Source organism: Bactrocera neohumeralis, chromosome 5 (assembly GCF_024586455.1).
Source record: "Bactrocera neohumeralis isolate Rockhampton chromosome 5, APGP_CSIRO_Bneo_wtdbg2-racon-allhic-juicebox.fasta_v2, whole genome shotgun sequence".
In the NCBI taxonomy this organism is placed as follows: domain Eukaryota; kingdom Metazoa; phylum Arthropoda; class Insecta; order Diptera; family Tephritidae; genus Bactrocera; species Bactrocera neohumeralis.
Genome location: NC_065922.1, coordinates 48,625,989 through 48,647,044, shown reverse-complemented (window position 1 = coordinate 48,647,044; position 21,056 = coordinate 48,625,989). Strand labels below are relative to the sequence as shown.

The 21,056-nt window shown below is 38.2% G+C and overlaps 1 protein-coding gene across 1 annotated transcript in view; it reads right to left on the bottom strand.

Annotated features, from left to right (window-relative positions):
- LOC126760511 (cAMP-specific 3',5'-cyclic phosphodiesterase) overlaps positions 1 to 21,056 on the bottom strand; it is a 535,699-nt gene that overhangs the window by 465,186 nt on the left and 49,457 nt on the right. The window lies entirely within an intron of this gene.

Sequence of the window (21,056 nt, the reverse complement as noted above, 5' to 3'; positions counted from 1 at the left end):
TGAGTATTATAAACTCAGTGACAAACTCATTATACCCTGCTTATGATATAAAAGCAAATTAAAGTTATGGATAAAAACTGCTTCTCTATCCGGCTACTTTGATTTCCGCCAGACTTCTTTAACAAACTTACATTATTTTTAAACTATTTTAAGACCCTTGAATATTCAAGACTACCTTTCTACATTAATTGCACCTAATTACATCAAGTATCTTGTAGCAAATAAGGGTTTCAACGGCCATCCACAACTAATTAAATAGATATTTACTTTCCATTTAAGTAATTTATAAGTGCAATTAAAAGAAACGATCTATACCAACAAAGAGTGACACCTCTCCTAGATACAAAAGGTCTCGACAATTGCTAGACGTCGATAATTGCCGGAGCATGCCGAACAACCCTATTTAAAATTCACCCGAAATTTCCTAACAGCTAAGAATGGGTATGAGTACCGCCCTGAATACACCGTAAAGGCTTCAACGGTAATTAACAGCGTACACATAAAATCAAGAAGACAAGACAAAAATAACAACAACAACAAAAGTATGTCATTCAGAAAGTCAAGCAAACAATAGACCCGCAATTGAGGCATCCGCAGCAAATAACCAGCCACGAGGGAGGGCAGTGGAGAAACTCAAGCCAACTGACAAACCGGAGCCGACAAGCAGTGGACTGCAGCGTGTCTGCAGTGTTAACAACAAATAGCTAATATTTTTTAATTGCAGCAACAACTTCATCCACATAGAAAATTTGTAAAATTAGGTGCTACTGGTGGCACCATTAGTCGGTGTTCGCACAGCCTAGGCTAGTTGGCAGTTCATTTTGACACTTTGCCAAAATTGTTTGCTGCAAATTATGAGCGCAATTCAGCAACAAAAACAACAAATTAAGTATATGCGAGGTAACAGGCCTGCTTTAATATTATACAGCGTAGATTTTTGGAAAATAATATACTAAACAACCGGCAAATATTTTACGGAGAAAATTATGTTTTGGATTTTGGAAAATCGCGTCCGAGAGCTTGAAGCTGTGAATATCGCCAACAAGGCTCACTAATTTACTTATCGCATGGTAATTGCCAAAAATACAATACTTCATTGGTGCGCACAACCGACATCAACCACAGGAGAGCGGGCGTGAACGGGAGTTGAAGCGGAAGAGTGGTCGTCACGTGCCTGCGAGACCGACAGTTTGGCTTTTGCGCACAACAGCGCATAAATAAATATACGCTACACCTCAAATACAACGGCATATAATAGATATATACCTCGAAATGTCGGTTATTGCCGCACAAAGATTTTCCCCTTGATAATTTGTGAAAATTATTAATTCAGCTTAGAGTCTGGTTATTGTTGCTCATGGCTGGCAGCTAATTTATTTTAATATTTTCACCTCCCCGCCGCTTTGAAATATTCTGCTATATTCAGCAAAATTCTGCGAAATCTGAGGCACGGCCGTCAGTTTGGTTCAGCGCGGCAGGACGCGACAGTAGAATTGCAAATATTATTACTTTTTGACAGGCACACATTTTGAAAGCCAAAAGCTCACAATGGCGAAGTAAATTTTAGCCTAAAATTAGGCGTAAAATGGCGTTGTGACTTATGTATTCAAATTTGCTAATTTCCTGTTAAATAATTCATTAAATGTAGATTATTCGATTGAGTAACGGTGGACGGGTCGCTCAGGTATAGTGGAGTTAAATTCGTATAAGTTATGTTTGGTTATTTCAGGTTTATAGGTTACTTAAGGCTAGATAAAAGTGAATGCAAGTTCGCTATACTCTCACAAATTGAGAAATACTTCTATAATATCTATGTACTTCTAAGAAGTCTGACGCCTTTTGAGGGCCGCTAATTATTTGAGTTCCCAGAACGGTTTCAAAGTTGTAGTTCAACAATTCTGCTAGAATGCTCCTTAAATAACAATTATTTATATATTAAAACTTTGGATATGATTTGCACAATTTTTTAAGAATTAAAAATATGTCGGAAATATTTAATGTTAGAGGCTAACTAGTAGTTCTATGGCCCAATCGCTGTTAAAGAAGAAAACAAAGTTTACGATTTTTTACGATGGGGTTAATATCTGCAATCCAATATTCTTCTTATTTTCTTCTTTATTGGCACAGGCACTGTTTTCGCGGTTATAGCCGAGTTTACAACAGCACGCCACGTTGTTCTTTCCTTTTGCAATGTGGCGCCAATTGGAGATTCCTAGCGAAGCTAGGTCCTTATCTACATCTGGTCTTTCTAACGAAGTGGAGCTTCCCCTATACAGAGTCGAATATTTTTATAGCTGGACTGTTTTCGTCCATTCGGACGACATGACCTAGCCAGCGCAGCCGCTGTCTCTCAATTCGCTGAACTATGTCAATGCCGTCGTATATCTCATTCAGCTCATCGTTCCATCCAATGCGATATTCGCCGTGGCCAACGCGCAAAGGAACATAAATCTTTCGCAGAATCTTTGTCTGGAAAACTCATGACGTCGACTCTTCAGATGTTATCATTGTCCATGCCTCTGCACCATATCTTGAGACCAATGATATCAATATCATCGGCATACGCCAGCACCTGTACACTCTTATAAAGGTTGTACCTGCTCGATTAAGTTCTGCAGCTCGAATTATTTTTTCCAGCAGTAGACTGAAGAAGTCGAACGATGAGAGTCGCCTTGTCTGAAACCTTGTTTGGTATCGAACGGCTCGGAAACATCCTTTCCGATCCCGACGGAGCTTTTGGCATTGCATAACGTCTATTTGCGCAGTCGTATTAATTTTGCGGGGATACCGAATTCAGACATCGCGGCATAAAGGCAGCTCCTTTTGTGCTGCAGCAGCTTTGAAATCGACGAAGACGTGGTGAGTATCGATTGTCTTTTCACGGGTCTTTTTCAAGATTTGATGCGTGGTGAATGTTTGGTCAGTTGTTGATTTTTCAGGTCTAAAGCCACACTGGTAAGGCCCAATCAGCTTGTTGACAGTGGGCTTTAACGTTTCATACAGTACATTCGGTAGAACCTTATATGCAATGTTGAGGAGGCTTATCCCACGGTAGTTGGCGCAGATTGAAGAGTCTCCTTTTTTGTGGATTTGGCAGAGCACATTTAAATTGAAATCGTCGGGCATGCTTTCGTCCGACCATATTCTACAAAGAAGCTGCTGCATGCTTCTTGTCCCAGAACTCAACACGATATACTAAATGTAGATTCGTAGAGACTGCACTCCAGACACTAGTGTTCAACATTGAAAACGCTCCAAAATATAAGGAATAGATTCTTGGAGTGTTTCTGGACATTTCTGAAGCATTCAATATTGCTGCTGACCTTGTTATACAATATGGGCTCAGAAAAATATTTTATTTTACAGTGAATTCTTTAAATATTCCTTGTTGGAAAGATTTTTAAGTATCTAGACATAGCTTAACGTTATACATATATCGAAAATATCAATATTTTTGTACGACTTTCATTCTATAATTCAACAAATTGAAAACCACGCGCACAGTCATCCACCAATACATTAAAATTTCCACAGATAAAAATACAGAGAACAATATTTTCGCAATATTTGATGTACGTCAAATTTGAGTGGCAGCGATAAACACAAACATAATTTCAGGCGCAACAGCGTCAAACAGCAAAACGAAAAGGAAAAACTGAGCATTTGACTGTCGAACACACAGTCATTAAGCTAATGAGCAGCTTCTGAATTATACATTAATGACATTTCAATGTAGCATGAAATTTGCCAAACAACCACATCGCAACAAAGCTGAACCGACCAAATAAGGCAAACCGCCACAAAATTGCCTCATAATTACAATACATACACACATATATACAAATAACATAATTCTCTGTGCAATTATACTATGTGTTCTATAAGGTTAATATATTTGCTCGTAAGTATCTACATAAGTGACTGTATATATGGATTCGTGTGTACTTCTGCTTATTTACCTGCCGTCGACCGAATCGAGTTGTTATTGCATTTCTGCTAATAAGGGCTTCTTGTTTGCATAGACAATAAATTAGTGGCTTAATTTCAGCCTCGCATTCCGTCGGATTAACACGTTTTAAGCAGATTGCGCTTTATTAGTATATAAGTATAGCTAAGTGAGAACGAATTTTCTTATTCTAACCGGATTTATGAAGTTCTCGAATCTAAAGACATAATAGAGTTTCAATTCGAGTCCCTACTTTGATACTGATATTGATAGTTTGATTCTGGGAGTCACTTGTATTATGTTCTCCATATGTCTATCTCCTTCCTTCTATGGTATCTCTATATAATTCTCTCACTATCTACAAAAGTTTATATGTTCCTTTCTTTCTATGTCTGCCTTCATATCTCTTATACTTTCTATGTTTTTATAACTCTCTATTTCTCTCTCTGTATACCCAATACTTATACTTCCTCGTTTAAAGTATTAATTTTGTTAACATTTCTGACTGCATTATCTGCTACACCAATGATATCTCGGAAAGCAGTTCTTATGTAAGATGAGAACCTAAATACCAAAAACCTTGCTGGATAAGGCATAGCGTATCTTCCTAGCACCATATTCTCAGAATTCGGTAAAAATTAGTCAAGAACAAGGAATATCATTTAAGGAGACCTTTCAATCGCTTCCCAATATTCTTTCCATCAATGAGAGAAAAAATTATGGACTCGAAATGTTAAATACAGTAAAATGTAAGCACATTTATACTCTTTGTTGAAACAGTCGTAGGAAAGGAAGACTTTTTAGCAACTTTTATAATAGGTTTAAGATATCTGCAAAGTTATACCTTCGAAAGAATCTGGAACCTTTAATAGTCTGACCGTGAAACCAAATAAAACTGAGGTGGTTTAATTTGACAGGAGATACAAGATCGCGTAGGCACCACAACCTGCTGATACGGTAAAGTATTAAAGGTTCGTCATAGATAGGAGACTTTCATGAAAGTCTAATATCGAGGAAGGTATTGATTGCTTTATACTAAATCTATAATGTTCTGTCGGCTGTTGTTGTTTTTGTAGCGGAAGAAATCTACCTAGTTGATAAGCTTTGGCCACATAAAAATTCAGGTGCGTTCCGGTTACTTAGACCCGACTGTCGTGGGAACGTTCTGTGGACTCTTTGTGTACTACAAGGAAGCAAGCGACTTGTGCAGTGACATAAAGCAACCAACCATGGTACTTAATACCATTCTGCACATAGTGACCATAGATATCGCCTGAAGGTGTATGGTGACAAAAGTTCTTAACAGACTCAGAGGATCTGGGTTTGTAAATGAACACGCGTCTCGACATTCACGTATTCTTTGACTAATACCTTATCTGTTGGATCATAGAGTCATCCAATCAAATTCTGGCACCTTCATACGGGCAAGGGCGTTGTGAATGGGTCGAAACCGTTGAAGGAGAGGAGTTCGAATGCATCAAAGCTGGGAGAAAAGTTGGTTGAAGGGTTTATTATCAAGAATTCTCTATTAACTCAGCTTCAAACTTTCTGACTATTTCAGTGTTTTTAAGCCAAGGTTGCTGAGATTATGCCAGTCGTAGATTTACTTCTCTAGAGGGCAGCCTCTTTCAGAGAAGTAACTATCCACTCTAATAGCAGAGCGGCGATACTAGCCTTGAGCTCACTTTTCGGCTGTTCAGGGCTGGTTAAGAAATACCTAACGTCGCTATCACTGGCATCGAGTCACTTTATGATAAAACTAGTATGAGGTCAGACCACGGTGGTGCTTACCTCTGATCGTGTGTCCTACTATGGCAAAGCTGGTCTTGGCGGGAGCCCAGCCAGCGCTGTGCTATCATCAGTACATGTGCTGTCGCAAGATCCTTTTCAAGCTCAAAATTGATCGCAAGAGATTTAATGAGCTCTTTGCTCTCAGTAGGGCTAGACTTTCCCTAGCTATGTAGGTTCTAATAGGTTATTTTCCTATCGGTGGTCATGCTGAAGGTAGTGAATCTTACCAGACGCCAGCTGCAGAAGCTGTATGGAATAAAAGGAGATGAAAACATCTCAACATTTTCTTCTTGATTTTACAACGTTTGCAAGATCAAAGCTTAAATGAAATCTCACACTTTCAGATATTCCACCAAATTTCTATTCGCCCAAGGCGTTCTTGTGACTTATAATATCGAACAAAATAGTTATGTTTTTATGGCTTCGCATAGGACTGCATATAATAGTCCAAGTAGGATCTCTGGATCAGCCATCGAATCTAATCTAACCTATACGGAATAAATCTGTGAAACCCACATTTTTGAGCTAAAAATATCAGTGTTAGCATAAAAGACGTGTCCTTCGACCTAACGATTACAAGATTAAAGGTTATTCAACCCCATTTTACAACAAAATATACTCATACAGCACTGAAAGCCTTAATGGTTAACCATAACATACTAAAGTTCGGCTGTGGTCCCGGAACAATACCTGAACTATAAACAACATCAGTTGAGTGGTTGTGTAGGTTCACCCAGCATTGTTTAAAAAATCGGTGGCATAGAATCTGGAAGATATTTTTTCGTACTCTTCCATAATTTCTCCCCTCCATAAATATATTTTTTTTAACACAAAAGAAAAAAAAATATTTTCGCTAGCATAATTTTCGATAGCCTCTAAGCACAATTTGTACCAAATTCATAGCACTTCCGGCTAAACACGCATAAAATACGCGTCGAAAGTGTTGCGCGCCTTAAGGTATGCTTTGCGTAATTTTATGCGGAAATCGTTAGCACCTTTTTGGCAGAATTTCGGTTTATTGCGTACATTACCATAATATAATTTGCGACATATTCACGTAAATCGCATTTCACTTGCTGCGCCTAAAAGTAGAGCACGCAATAGTAACAAGTTGCATATACACTCTCTCATGAGCACTCAAACACAAACGTATGTATACATACGCATATATGCTTGTATGCAAGTAAAGCAGCGTGCGCTCATTCAATTGCTAACTGTGCACATCTCATCTTTGACAGCTGTCACTGGTGACAATTTGCCGTCACGTTAGTCAAATGCTCGCCATAAACAGTTGAGCTGTTCAACACTGTGTCTAAATGTGTTAGCTTTATGTTGTTGTGCTGCGCCCCGCGCGAATGCTGTCAACTCGAGGCGCAATCAACAATTGGCTACTGACATAGAGAATCCTCTCGGCAACGCCATCAACTATAAATGCCTGTGTCGTGATTGCTGTCATAGTTGTTAAGCAAATATATGTGTGGCATGTGTTTGTATGCGTATGACTAACTTTGGGGGTTGTGTCGAAACTTAATAAAAATGTATACAAGGTGCTTTCCAAAGTAAAGAGGCTTTAAAAAAAAACAGAACAAATATCTTTTTGGGCCAAATAATTTATTTTATTCAAAATAGTCTCCTTCTGCTTCAATACTGCTCTATGCACGGTGCAAAAGCATGTCGAACGAGTGTTTTAGTGTTTTAGAATACGGGGAGTGGTTTATGGTTAAAATGTGATTTTTGGTCAAATAATCTGTCACAAGCGCCGAGCGATGAGAGCAATTTTTGGTCATTGCAGAGCCAACCGTGCACACACCTTTCGTAAGCCCAAGTGCTCAGTAAAAATGCGATAAATCGATGTTTTGGAGATGTTCAATTGCATTTACATGAATTTCAATGCTGATTTCAGCTGACTTTTGATGAATCCATGCACAGTTTCGATGGAATTTCCGATTATCACGGAGTTTGATAGGCCCACATGTTGATCGTCATTTATGTCCTCACGACCACTTTGAAAACGTTGAATCAACTCGTGCACTCTGCTAAGGGGTAGACAATCATCGGCATAAACTTGTTTCATCAATTGAAACGTTTCGGTAAAAGTCTTACCAATTTTAAAAGAAAAATTAATGTTGGCTCTTTGTTCGAAGCTCATTTTCGCACCGATAACTCAAACATACTGAGACTTAAAATGCAATAACTTCACTTGCAACCAATGAAATGTCATGACTGGACAATCGGTAAGGCAAATTCTAACGCACCAGTCGACATATAGATGGCAAGAGGACGCTAGGTTCAAGAAGTTCTGTTCACTTTGGAATACACCTTGTATACTTTCAACTGGCGTAAAAAAATCGAAATGAAGGAGGAAAAACCGACTGATCGAATGGATCTTATATGACATTTTGAAAGTTCTTTGTCAGTGTTGGCAGTCTGTTTACATAAAAGTGACCATATTTTCAACTCGTTACTGTCCAACGCATTGCGAATCGAACACAGAGATTAGAGACATTACGAAGGGTCAATTTTAAATTATTTATCACAAATTTTAGATGAGGTTCTGTGGATCTAGCTTATAAAACGCCAATGTATCACCCCAACCAACACTTATCAATTTTTTTAGAATATCCTCAAATAGCTTTGATACTTGTTGTCACTATGATATTGCCTTGCCGCATAACTTTTCAACTCGGTTCCGTCCATTTTGAATGAACCATCGTAGAAAAAAACGTCACTAATTTATAAAAAAACAAGTAAGGAAGAGCCAAGTTCGGGTGTCACCGAACTTTTTATACTCTCGCATGATAAAGTGATAATCGAGATTTCATTACCCGTCATTTAGATATTTTTCAAATACCGTATTTGTGTAAAGTTTTATTCCGCTATCATCATTGGTTCCTAATGTATGTATATATTACACAGAGAAGGCATCAGATGGAATTCAAAATAGCGTTATATTGGAAGAAGGCGTGGTTGTGAACTGATTTCACCCATATTTCGTACACGTCATCAAGGTGTTAAGAAAATATTATATACCGAATTTCATTGAAATCGGTAGAGTAGTTCCTGAGATATGGTTTTTGGTCCATAAGTGGGCAACGCCACGCCCATTTTCAATTTTTAAAAAAAGCCTGGGTGCAGCTTGCTTCTGCCATTTCTTCCGTAAAATTTAGTGTTTCTGACGTTTTTTTTGTTAGTCGGTTAACGCACTTTTAGTGATTTTCAACATAACCTTTGTATGGGAGGTGGGCGTGGTTATTATCCGATTTCTTCCATTTTTGAACTGTATATGGAAATGTCTGAAGGAAACGACTCTATAGAGTTTGGCTGACATAGCTATAGTAGTTTCCGAGATATGTACAAAAAACTTAGTATGGGGCGGGGCCATGCCCACTTTTCCATTATTCCAAATTACGTCCAAATACGCCCCTCCCTAATGCGATCTTTTGTGCCAAATTTCACTTTAATATCTTTATTTATGGCTTAGTTATGACACTTTATAGGTTTTCGGTTTTCGCCATTTTGTGGGCGTGGCAGAGGGCCGATTTTGCCCATCTTCGAACTCAACCTTCTTATGGAGCCAAGAAATACGTGTACCAAGTTTCATCATGATATCTCAATTTGTACTCAAGTTACAGCTTGCACGGACGGAAGGACGGACAGACGGGCGGACAGACGGACGGGCGGACAGGCAGACATCCGGATTTCAACTCTACTCGTCACCCTGATCACTTTGGTATATATAACCCTATATCTGACTCTTTTAGTTTTAGGACTTACAAACAACCGTTATGTGAACAAAACTATAATACTCTCCTTAGCAACTTTGTTGCGAGAGTATAAAAATACAACGAATATTGACCTCCATCCGGAGGAGTTATAGCCAAATGGATATAAAAAGCATTTGGGAATAATGTCATTTTTGGAAGAAGCTTTGATTTATTCCATTTTACAATCAAACAAGAGAGGCTTGGTCTGAAGACATCTACCTATAGTGTAGAGCATCTTGTGTACTAATCTATATTTTTTCACATTTGCTTTACAAATACTCTAAATATTATTAAGTGTACAGTAATGAAATATCAATATTTTCATTTGTTCCAAAAAATGATACAAAATATGGACTTCCAGTAATTCTGACAACAAAGCAGCTGTAGGAAGTAAGGAAGGAACCGAACATTTCGTACCTTTGCAGCTTGTAAGGATTAAAGCCGAGGTAACATTTTCAGATACATAAGGCTTTTTAGTTATATGGGGTATAGGCGAGTTTTCACCCGATTCATTCTAAGCTGTAGCAACAAGTTGCAAGAGTATAAATACATATATATTTAATATATGTACTGATTCAACATCTCTCCGGTTAGCTCCACCATTACAAGCACTCTGATTGGTACATATGTATTATCATATTTGCTTTCTTCTAAAGCAGTTTAAACTCTCAAAAATTCCAACAAGAAAGAAAGAGAAGAAAAAACTAATATCTAACTACCATGCAAAATCAAATTTCCGCTCTTTGACTAAAATTGTCCCCCAGAGTTTGCTATTTCATTTTATTTGTATTTATTTCCTTTTTAGCTTTCCTTCTTCTTTTACAATTACATTGTTGTTTAGTTTATTGTCTACTTTTTATTCAATAAATTTTGATTTACTTTAGTTGTTGGAAACTACTTTTTAACCCTATTGAGACACTGAGCTCAATATAAAAGGGACAATGGCCCCTCAAAGTGACCCTGTAATTTGAACCATAATATTCACCTCCCACCTGTAAAAAAGCTATTAGGAACGTCAAAAACTTACTACTTGAGAGAAGTATCGGCAGTTGTACGCATGAGAAATAAAATGCAGACTGGAATTTACACTTTTATGTACATATATGTAGAGTTCAAAAATAAAATATAAAAGAAAAGTTGAAAGTGCGCATAAGGTCATCAGAAGGCAGATCAGAATAGCAAGATAAGATAGCTCAACACTTGGCCGTTTTTAATTGCAAAGTAACCCTCTTAGTGAATTCCAGGTATAGCTCGATTAACATATGGTTAACACAAACTTAATATGGAGAAGTTTCGACTCTCAAAACTATCTTAAGCCGCGTGCAATTTAAATGGTCAAGGCTCCGATCTGACACATAGATGGCGGTATTAAAATTAATCCATATGGTTTTTAGTTAGCCCTAACCTTCAAAAGTTGCAGGTATAAATTTGACAGCAACTTTTGTTTTTGTGAAAAATTGATAAAAAAGAATTCCGCGTGATGATAAATTATTGCTTTTTCAACAAAATATAATTGAAGGAATATGACGAGTTTCCGGACACTGCCCCGAGAAAATCAACGAGAAAAATACAACATCAAGGACTGGTATGCTCAGTTCAGACGTGGTGAAATGAGCACCGAAATCGGTGAACGTAGTGAACCCCCAAAAATGGTTGTTGCCCAGGAAAACATCAAAAACGTCCACAAAATAATTTTGGATGACCGTAAAATGAAGCTGTTCGAGACTCTAAAGGTATCAACTGACCGTGTGCATCATATCATTCACGAATATTTATGTATAAGAAAGCTCTGTGCAAAGTGAATGCCGCTCGAGCTTACTTTACCGCCGAAACTGAGACCTATTTTGAAGAAAATGACATACATATAGTGACCCTCAGTATATCACCCTTGAAGAGAACTATGTTAAATAAAATGTACGAATTTTGCCAAAAAAAAAAATGTTTTACTTCTGTAGGAAAATTTTCAATTGACTTGCTAGTTAGTGTGACTTAAAAGTCACTTATTAATGAAATATTTATTTAGAATGGAGACAAATATTTGTAGTGCGTCAGAAAACCCGTAGAAAGGTCATTCTTTAATGCGTAATCTTAAAGATAAAGCATTCACGGCTAGAAAAATTCCAAAGAAGATAATGACGTCTACCATTGAAGTCAAATATAAATATATGTGACATAAATTTATGTACATAAAAAGAACAAGAAAATTAAATATAATTCTGAAAAAAGTCCGATAGGTGGCGCTTGTGTCGAAAAACTCTAAAAATTATATTTAATAAACAATTACTTGCTTTTTCGTATTAGATATTAACTAAAACAAATACCTAGCAGTTTGTTTTAGGTTCACAGCGTTACTTACTTAAAGCTTAGAAAGCCAGATAGCGTTTTGAGCTTTTGCCATGGGTTAAGTAAAATATTATATTTGTTCGAAATTAATTCAGTAAAATATATGATCAAAATACAATGCTTACAAAATAATTTCAACACCTTTGAACATCTTTGCTCAAGAATCAAATTCGATCAAGCTTCCGAAAACCTATCGCCTCTCACCCCTTTGCTCTTCTCTTTATTCCGATTTATACTCTCGCATGATAAAATGATAGTCGAGATTTCATCATCCGTCATTTACATATTTTTCAAATACCGTATTTGTGTAAAGTTTTATTCCGCTATCATCATTGGTTCCTAATGTATATATATGTACATTATACATAGAAGAAATCAGATGGAATTCAAAATAGCGTTATATTGGAAGAAGGCGTGGTTGTGAACTGATTTCACCCATATTTCGTACATGTCATCAGGGTGTTCAGAAAATATTATATACCGAATTTCATTGAAATCGGTAGAGTAGTTCCTGAGATATGGTTTTTGCTCCATAAGTGGGCGACGCCACGCCCATTTTCAATTTAAAAAAAGCCTGTATGCAGCTTCCTTCTGCCACTTCTTCCGTAAAATTTGGTGTTTCTGACGTATTTTGTTAGTCGGTTAACACACTTTTAGTGATTTTCAACATAACCTTTGTATGGGAGGTGGGCGTGGTTATTATCCGATTTCTTCCATTTTTGAACTGTATATGGAAATGTCTGAAGGAAACGACTCTATAGAAGCAATTGTTTTGACATAGCTTGTAAAAAACTTAGTAGGGGCGGGCCCATGCCCACTTTTAAAAAAAAATTACGTCCAAATATGCCCCTCCCTAATGCGATCCTTTGTGCCAAATTTCACTTTAATATCTTTACTTATAGGTTTTCGGTTTTCGCCATTTTGTGGGCGTGGCAGAGGGCCGATTTTGCCCATCTTCGAACTTAACCTTCTTATGGAGCCAAGAAATACGTGCACCAAGTTTCATTATGATATCTCAATTTTTACTCAAGTTACAGCTTGCACGGACGGACAGACAGACATCCGGATTTCAACTCTACTCGTAACCCTGATCACTTTGGTATATATAACCCTATATCTGACTCTTTTAGTTTTAGGACTTACAAACAACCGTTATGTGAACAAAACTATAATACTCTCCTTAGCAACTTTGTTGCGAGAGTATAAAAACTTATCTTCGTTTTCCACTTATGTATATTTTAGCATTGCAATAAATTTGCATTCTGTAAAGCCAAGTTCTGACCAAAAAACTTTGAAAAAGTATACTAATGCTAAAGTATATAATTATGGTCAAAAATGGCGAGAATGATTTATTAATTACCTTAATTTTATGGTTGCTCTCAGCAACAATTGGTCCACATGGAGAAATTATGTTAATGAAGCAATAACTACTTAACTTTGTCCGTTCTTTAGGCGTTTATATAGGTAAATTTAATTTATTTGAAATTATTAAACTGTAATTTAGCTAAGGGCACCGAAAGCAAAGGTTAAATTTTAAAATTTCTCTCAACTAATTCTAAATGTATAACAATCCTCCCCTAAGTGGTTACTAGCCGCCCTTACATATTTAATGATTTTGCATGGCGGTGTGTCAGCAAGGAAGGTACAGCAAAATGATATAGAACGTTTTATTCTCATGCATAAATAATTAAGGGGGGGTTGACAATGCAGCATTTTCCTTTATTTATAAATTGGGTACATTTCGGGGCAGTATATGAAGCGTGGTGGAGCTTGATCTGTGGTTTTTTCATTTACTTTATCAATGATTTATCAATGAATGTTGAGAGCTATACATGTATATTAACATATTTTTATACTCTTGCAACATGATTCTACAGAATAGATACAAAAAGATATATATATCTTGATGAAACTTTGTACATATATTCCTTGGCAAAACGGTTAGGCGGAGTTCGTGGATCGGACATATCGGAAAATAACTTCATTTACTCCCCAAATAACGGTACTGGTAAAACTACTAAAGTGCGTTAACTAAATACGGCAGAGACAATAAATCTTACACCCGAGATGAGATGGCTTTATGAGTACATCTATAAAAAATGGGCGATACGCGTGACACCGCCCACTGTTTGGTGAAATTATATATCTCGACACCAATCCTACCGGTTTCGACTAAATTAGGCGCGTGACATTTTTCTCGCCTTTTCATGTCACAGTGCAAAAATTACCAAATTGGGGTACGATCCCGCCTACTTCTCATATAGCACAATTTTAAATTCCACTTGATTCTTTTATTTTCGAGTGTAAAAATCAAGAAGCAATTCATGTAACGGGATAAAACTTTGCATTAACAATTTCTTGAGAGTATGTCACCTTATGACAAATACTTCAAAGCCAATAAAAACTGTTCAAACCCCCAAATACCGAAAATCTGGACTCCAGTATTCATAGTTGACTTTCGAGCGAAAATATCGGTCAATATATGGGATATATAAATAAAAGTTATCGAAAATCCACTCGAGATAAAAGTATCTTTGTCTATTAAAAATAGATTGAATCGGGTCAATACTTCTCTGAGCTCCCATAAACCTAATATAAAGATTTTTGAACTTCGGATTGACTTTATACCGCATATATCGGCCAATATCCATCTTTAATTAAATTTGTTCCCCAATACTTCGTTCTTTTCCAGAGAAGAGTGGGAAAGGAACGAGGTGGACAGGAATACAGGGATGAACATCTAAGTATATGGATGGGTCCAAAGCAGGTAATCGCGTGGTGGCTTCTTTTTAGCATAATCAGATACTGTCTGACAAGCGGAGATCATAGCGTTTAAAGAAAACCTTTTTGAGCACGGAATGTGCTCAGACCAAGAAATATATTTATGTATACAATGATTCACTAAAGTCCTGGGTTTTAAACAAAGATACTGAAAAATTGTTTTAATTTCTTGGTATATCTAATATGCTTTTTCACCATAAACGTATAAGACAAAGTAATATTCCTGGTAACTGTGAAGCAGATGTACTAGCCACAGCAAGCGCCACTCCTCCATTAGACTCCGGGAAAGAAGGCATTTACATATGGGTCAAACCACGTCAAGTGGTCCAAGAAAATTTCGAAAAATCTCCGATTTTGAACATTCACGCTAAAAAAATTGAAAAGTATGTAACACAAGCAAAAAAATTTTTGTTCATTCATACCATTCTTTACTGCTCTTAAAACGAAGGGGACCAGCCGTATATCCCGTATATATACTATTCAAATTTGAAAGGAATGACATAAGAACTTTAACAGGTCACTGTCAGACGGAAAACACCATACAACCGCTATTGTAGAAACTGTCAGGAGGTAGAAGAAGAGGAACTTATAAAACATATTCTATGTGAATGCAAAGCTTTGTATAGGAAAAGAATTGTAGCTATCGGTAGAATGATTTTTGACGATGTTTCGGAGGTTTCACAGATAAAACTTTTTGTATTTATATTTTCATCGAAAGAGTAGGATGATTCTGAGATGACATAAGAGTGTGAGCGAATTTTACTCTCGGTGGTTTCACATAGTGCCTTTAAAAGGCCTAAGTGCGCCATCAGACATCCTCTACACCTGTCTATCTACATATTTAACACTGAGGACAGTGTAAGGTGCGTACTTTTAGTTGTGAAAGTTATTTGTCCCTTAAAGAATATTAGTCAAGCAGGAGGATATCATATTTTCATCAGTTCCTTTAATACCGATTTAAATTAATTGCATTAAAATATCGACGAGAACGCGAGAAATGGTTACTGAAGAACGCAACGAAAGATTTCGTATTAAAAAATGACAATCGAATTGTGCTTCAAGCTTCTTCTTCTTTATTGGCGTTGACGCCGCTTTCGCGATTATAGCCGAGTTAACAACAGCGTGCCAGTCGTTTCTTCTTTTCGCTACGTGGCGCCAATTGGATATTCCAAGCGAAGACAGGTCCTTCTTCACCTGGTCCTTCCAACATAGTGGAGGTCTTCCTCTTCCTCTGCTTCCCTGGCGGGTACTGCGTCGAATACTTTCAGAGCTGGAGCATTTTCGACCATTCGTACAACATGACCTAGCCAGCGTAGCCGCTGTCTTTTAATTCGCTGAACTATGTCAATGTCGTCAGATATGTCACACAGCTCAATGCGCAAAGGACCATAAATCTTTAGCAGAGTGCGCAACGTGGACTCATCATTTGTTGTCATCGTCCATACGTCTGCACCATATAGCAGGACGGGAATAATGAGTGACTTATAGAGTTTTGTTTTTGTTCCTCGAGAAAGTTATGATTGTCAACAGTGACGTGAGTGCCAAGTCGCGAATGCGACGACTGTTTGTTTGATGACAGGAGATATTTCGTCTTACCCTCGTTCACTGCCAGACCCATTTGTCCAGTCTGGAGAAAGCAGAAATAACGGCGTGGGTGTTGAGACCGATGATATCAATATCATCGGCATACGCCAACAGCTGTACACTCTTATAGAAGATGGTACCTTCTCGATTTAGTTCTGCAGCTCGAACTATTTTCTCCAAAAGCAGGATGAAAAGTCGCACGATAGGGAAACGCCTTGTCTGAAACCTCGTTTGGTATCGAACGGCTCGGAGAGGTCCTTCCCGATCCTGACGGAGCTTTTGGTGTTACTCAACGTCAGTTTACACAGCCGTATTAGTTTTGCGGGGATACCAAATTCAGACATCGCGGCATAGAGGCAGTTCCTTTTCGTGCTGTCGAAAGCAGCTTTGAAATCGACGAAGAGGTGGTGTGTGTCGATTCTCCTTTCACGGGTCTTTTCCAAAATTTGGCGCATGGTGAATATCTGGTCGGTTGTTGATTTGCCAGGTCTAAAGCCACACTGATAAGGTCCAATCAGTTTGTTGACGGTGGGCTTTAATCTTTCACACAATACGCTCGATAGAACCTTATATGCGATGTTGAGGAGGCTTACCCCACTGTAGTTGGGCAGAGCACATTTAATTTATAATCGCCGGGGACGCTTTCGTCCGACCATATTCTACAAAGAAGCTGATGCATGTTCCTTATCAGTTCTTCGCCGCCGTGTTTGAATAGCTCGGCTGGCAATCCATCGGCCTCGCCGCTTTGTTGTTCTTCAGGCGGGGTTCTTCATGGTCGGGCAATGGAACGTCTGCTCCATCGTCATCGATTGGGGACATTTACTGCCATTCAGCGGGCTGGAGAAGTGTTTCCACCATAACTTAAGTATGCTCTAGGCATCGGTCATTAAATCACCTTTGGGGGTTCTACAAGAGTATGCTCTGGTCTTGAAACCTTCTGTTAGCCGCCGCATTTTTTCGTAGAATTTTCGAGCATTACCCCTATCGGTCAGCTTGTCAAGCTCTTCATACTCACGCATTTCGGCCTCTTTCTTTTTTGTCTGGAAATACGTCTCGCTTCCCTTTTCAACTCTCGGTATCTATCCCATCCCGCACGTGTTGTGGTCGCTCGTATCGTTGCGAGGTAGGCAGTCTTTTTTCTCTCCGCTGCAACGCGGCACTCCTCGTCGTACCAGCTGTTATTTTGCGTTTTCCGGAAACCAATGGTTTCGGTTGCAGCTTACGAGTTTGAAACACCGTCCCACAGTTTCTTTATACCGAATTGTTGACGAGTACTCTCAGACAGCAGGAGTGCAAGTCGAGTAGAAAATCGTTCTGCTGTCTGTTGTGATTGCAGCTTCTCGACATCGAACCTTCCTTGTGTTTGTTGACGTGCCTATTTGCTGCACAGAGGCGGGTGCGAATCTTGGCTGCAACAAGATAGTGGTCCGAGTCAATGTTAGGACCTCGGAGCGCACGCACATCTAAAACACTGGAGACGTGTCTTCCGTCTATCACAACATGATCGATCTGGTTGGTGGTTTTTCGATCCGGAAACAGCCAGGTAGCTTGATGTATCTTATGCTGGAATCTAGTACTACGGATAACCATATTTCGTGCCCCGGCGAGGTCGATCAGCCTCAACCCATTTGGAGATGTTTCCTCGTGGAGGCTGAATTTACCGACTATGGTGCCAAAGATACCTTCTTTGCCCACCCTGGCGTTAAAGTCGCAAAGCACGATTTTGATATCATGGCGGAGACAGCTCTCATAGGTACGCTCCAAGCGCTCATAGAAGGCATCTTTGGTCATATCGTGCTTCTCTTTCGTCGGGGCGTAGGCGTAAATTAGCGATATATTGAAGAACTTTGCTTTGATGCGGATTGTGGCTAGACGTTCATCCACCGGGGTGAATGACAGTACTCGGCGACGGAGTCTCTCTCCCACCACGAATCCCACACCAAATTCGCGCTCCTTTATATGGCCACTGTAGTAAATGTCACAAGGACCTATTCGCCTCAGTCCTTGTCCCGAGAGAATGCTTCTGCGAAATATGTTGATTAATACGGACCCTTGCCCTGGTAGTTTATTGTTCAAGTGCTCACCAAAGCGTCTTATAAACCTCGAAATATGTACATACAAGTATATCTTTGAGATAACTTTTTGTGCTGCTTAATAAAAACGCGCCTACTTCATTAAAAAGCACTCAATTCCTCTTTGACACTTCACCTGCCAATAAATGCTTTTCACTTTCAACCTCAAACACTGACAAAGAATGAATGTTTGATGGATGACTTAGTCGAATGGCGGGCGGAGCTTTAAAATAACGAATAAAAGAGATTTACTTAGAAGAGAGTAAAGCGGCTTATGGCCGGAAAATACCAAAGTAATTGAGACTGTGTAAATAAAAACGAAGACAGTCGATTTGATGAATTGGATGGCGAAAATTTCTATACGCCTGGGAATTCGAGCGTTTGTGGTATTGATATTGTGCTTAGCAAATTTGCTTAGCAATAAAAGACTCCCAATTTGTTGCTGCAACGAAAGTGAATGGCAAATGAAATGAAAATAATAGCAAATATTTATGAAAGTGTCAGTGAGTGTGAGCAAGATTGATGACTGCAGCGCAATGTTGTCAATAATGGATAACAAGTGATGTGCTGAATTGTCGTAGGCTACATTAAGGCGCTTAGCAGTGACTTACTCAAAAAACGTGGCATTTAAATGCGCTGGCGTATTTTTACAACAAAACCAAGTAAGCTGCTTTAATTGCGCAACTCATTTTTGCCTCCCATACCCTAAAACATAAATACACCTACAGTCAACTTACACACACTTAAATATACACAAATACTCCAACCACCAGAATACTTAAAGAATTCGAAGGCTTTCGCGTGGTTTTGTTTCATCATCTCTCGTACCCGCATTCACTTGTTGCAATTGTGCTATTGACTTTTAACACACACACACATACAATTGCGCGAACTATTTAAATTTGTGAATTCATGAATTTTTCGACTCGCGCACTTGTCAGCGCTTTGGCACTGCGAAAACTTTATGAGCGGAAATGGCAAAGTGCTTTGAGTGCTTCTGCACTCAATATTTGAAACTTAAACTCCATGGTGTATTTGTTGTTGTCATTTATTTGCTTTAGACAATTTTGCTGACATTGTTGTTGGTGTTAAATGAAGAGTAAGTATAAATTAGAAAGTTGGACGTAAATTAAGTTAGCAGGTGAACGAGTGAGCTGCAAGTTTTGAAGTGTTTTTCTCATGGCTTATTAGCATTTGAATGGGTTGATTCGCATTCATAGAGTTTGAAAAGTTCAATTTGCATATTTAAATTGCTTAAGCGGAAGCTTATCAAAATGGAATGCAAAATTAAACTTTCGAAATGTTTGCTTAGTATTTAAATGATTATAAGAAAATTATGCGTTCGCTATCTTTCACTAATAGAAAGTGATATTGGGGTGGAAGGTGCTTCGAGTTTTAAAACAACTTTCGTTTCTAGAAAAATTTTGGAGACTCTACTCTTAAGAAGGACAAATTTTAAACGTTTTCACATGCAGGGTGGCTCATGTTTATTTAAAAAGTTATTCAAAGGAATATATGAATGGTAAATCGCATACTTTTTGCAAAGTTTTACTCGTCGTATCTTCATAATTACGTTGCCTTCAATTCCCTTATACGAAAAACAGCTGCATCTACAATTTTGAAGCCGCCTCTGTGAAACGTTAGATTTAAAAACAAAACAAGCAAGGACAGGCAAAGTTCGTATGTAACCAAATATTTTATATTCTCGCAATCTGAAGATTAGCAATCCTCATAGATTGCCCAATATATAAGGTATAAAGACCATCGGATTTCATCCATTTTAGGTAAGAGGACACACTGTTATTAAAGTCCACAGAAAGTTTGAAAATATATATACTTTTATCAATTTTTGTCACTAGGACGAGCTGTCACCACAAACATATTCGCTCTGAATTTCAATACTTGAACTTCTTAGATTGGCCGATATATTTGGGAAAAAACTGTAATTTACACTAACTGGCATCCTAGAGTCGTGTTTTGTGGAAAGTAGACATTGTTGTAGCCCGAATGCCTCCTATTGCGTAACTTCAAAAGCAAAATTTGATTGAAATTGGTAAAGTCATTCCTGAGGTATAAGTTTTCATCTAAAGATGAGCGGTGTTACGCCTATTGTCTATTTTTTCATCGGATCCTATAAAGTCTTTCCCTACCATCTTGGTTGTGAAATTGAATGCTTTTCACGCATTTATTCTGTGAGTGATCGGCCTTTTAATAGTGTTCAACATAATCGTTATATAAGGATTGAGTGTGGTTTTAACCCATTTTCATGGTAAAATAAGAGTTGCTAAAATAACTTCTTTCCAGCAAGTTTGGTTGAGTAAACTTAAACAGTTTGGAGGATGTATCCATTAAAACAAATAGAGGGCGAGCTGACGCCCACTTTAAAATATATTTAGCCCACAAGTGTTCCTCACTGGTACGTTCTAATGTAATTAAGCCATTATTTTTCTAACAGATGACTTTAGTAATTGTATCCCGCGTTGTATATGTGCGATCGGTTTACGCTATATAGAGTTTCTCAGACAATTTTGTGCTTGTTTGGCTCAATATTGTTTGAGCACGCGTTCAGGTTGTATACCAGCAAAGAGAAAATACGCCAGAAAAGTTAGGGAAACCAGGAATCATGGCAAAGAAGTGTTTGGTGGTATGATTGGCAGGGAATCTTCTACTATGAGCTGCTCTTTTACGACCCCACTACGAATTCCTTTCTTCACTGTCAAGAACTGGAAGGTCTGATGGAGGCAATAGTTCAGAAGTGGTCAATTTTGGAGCTTC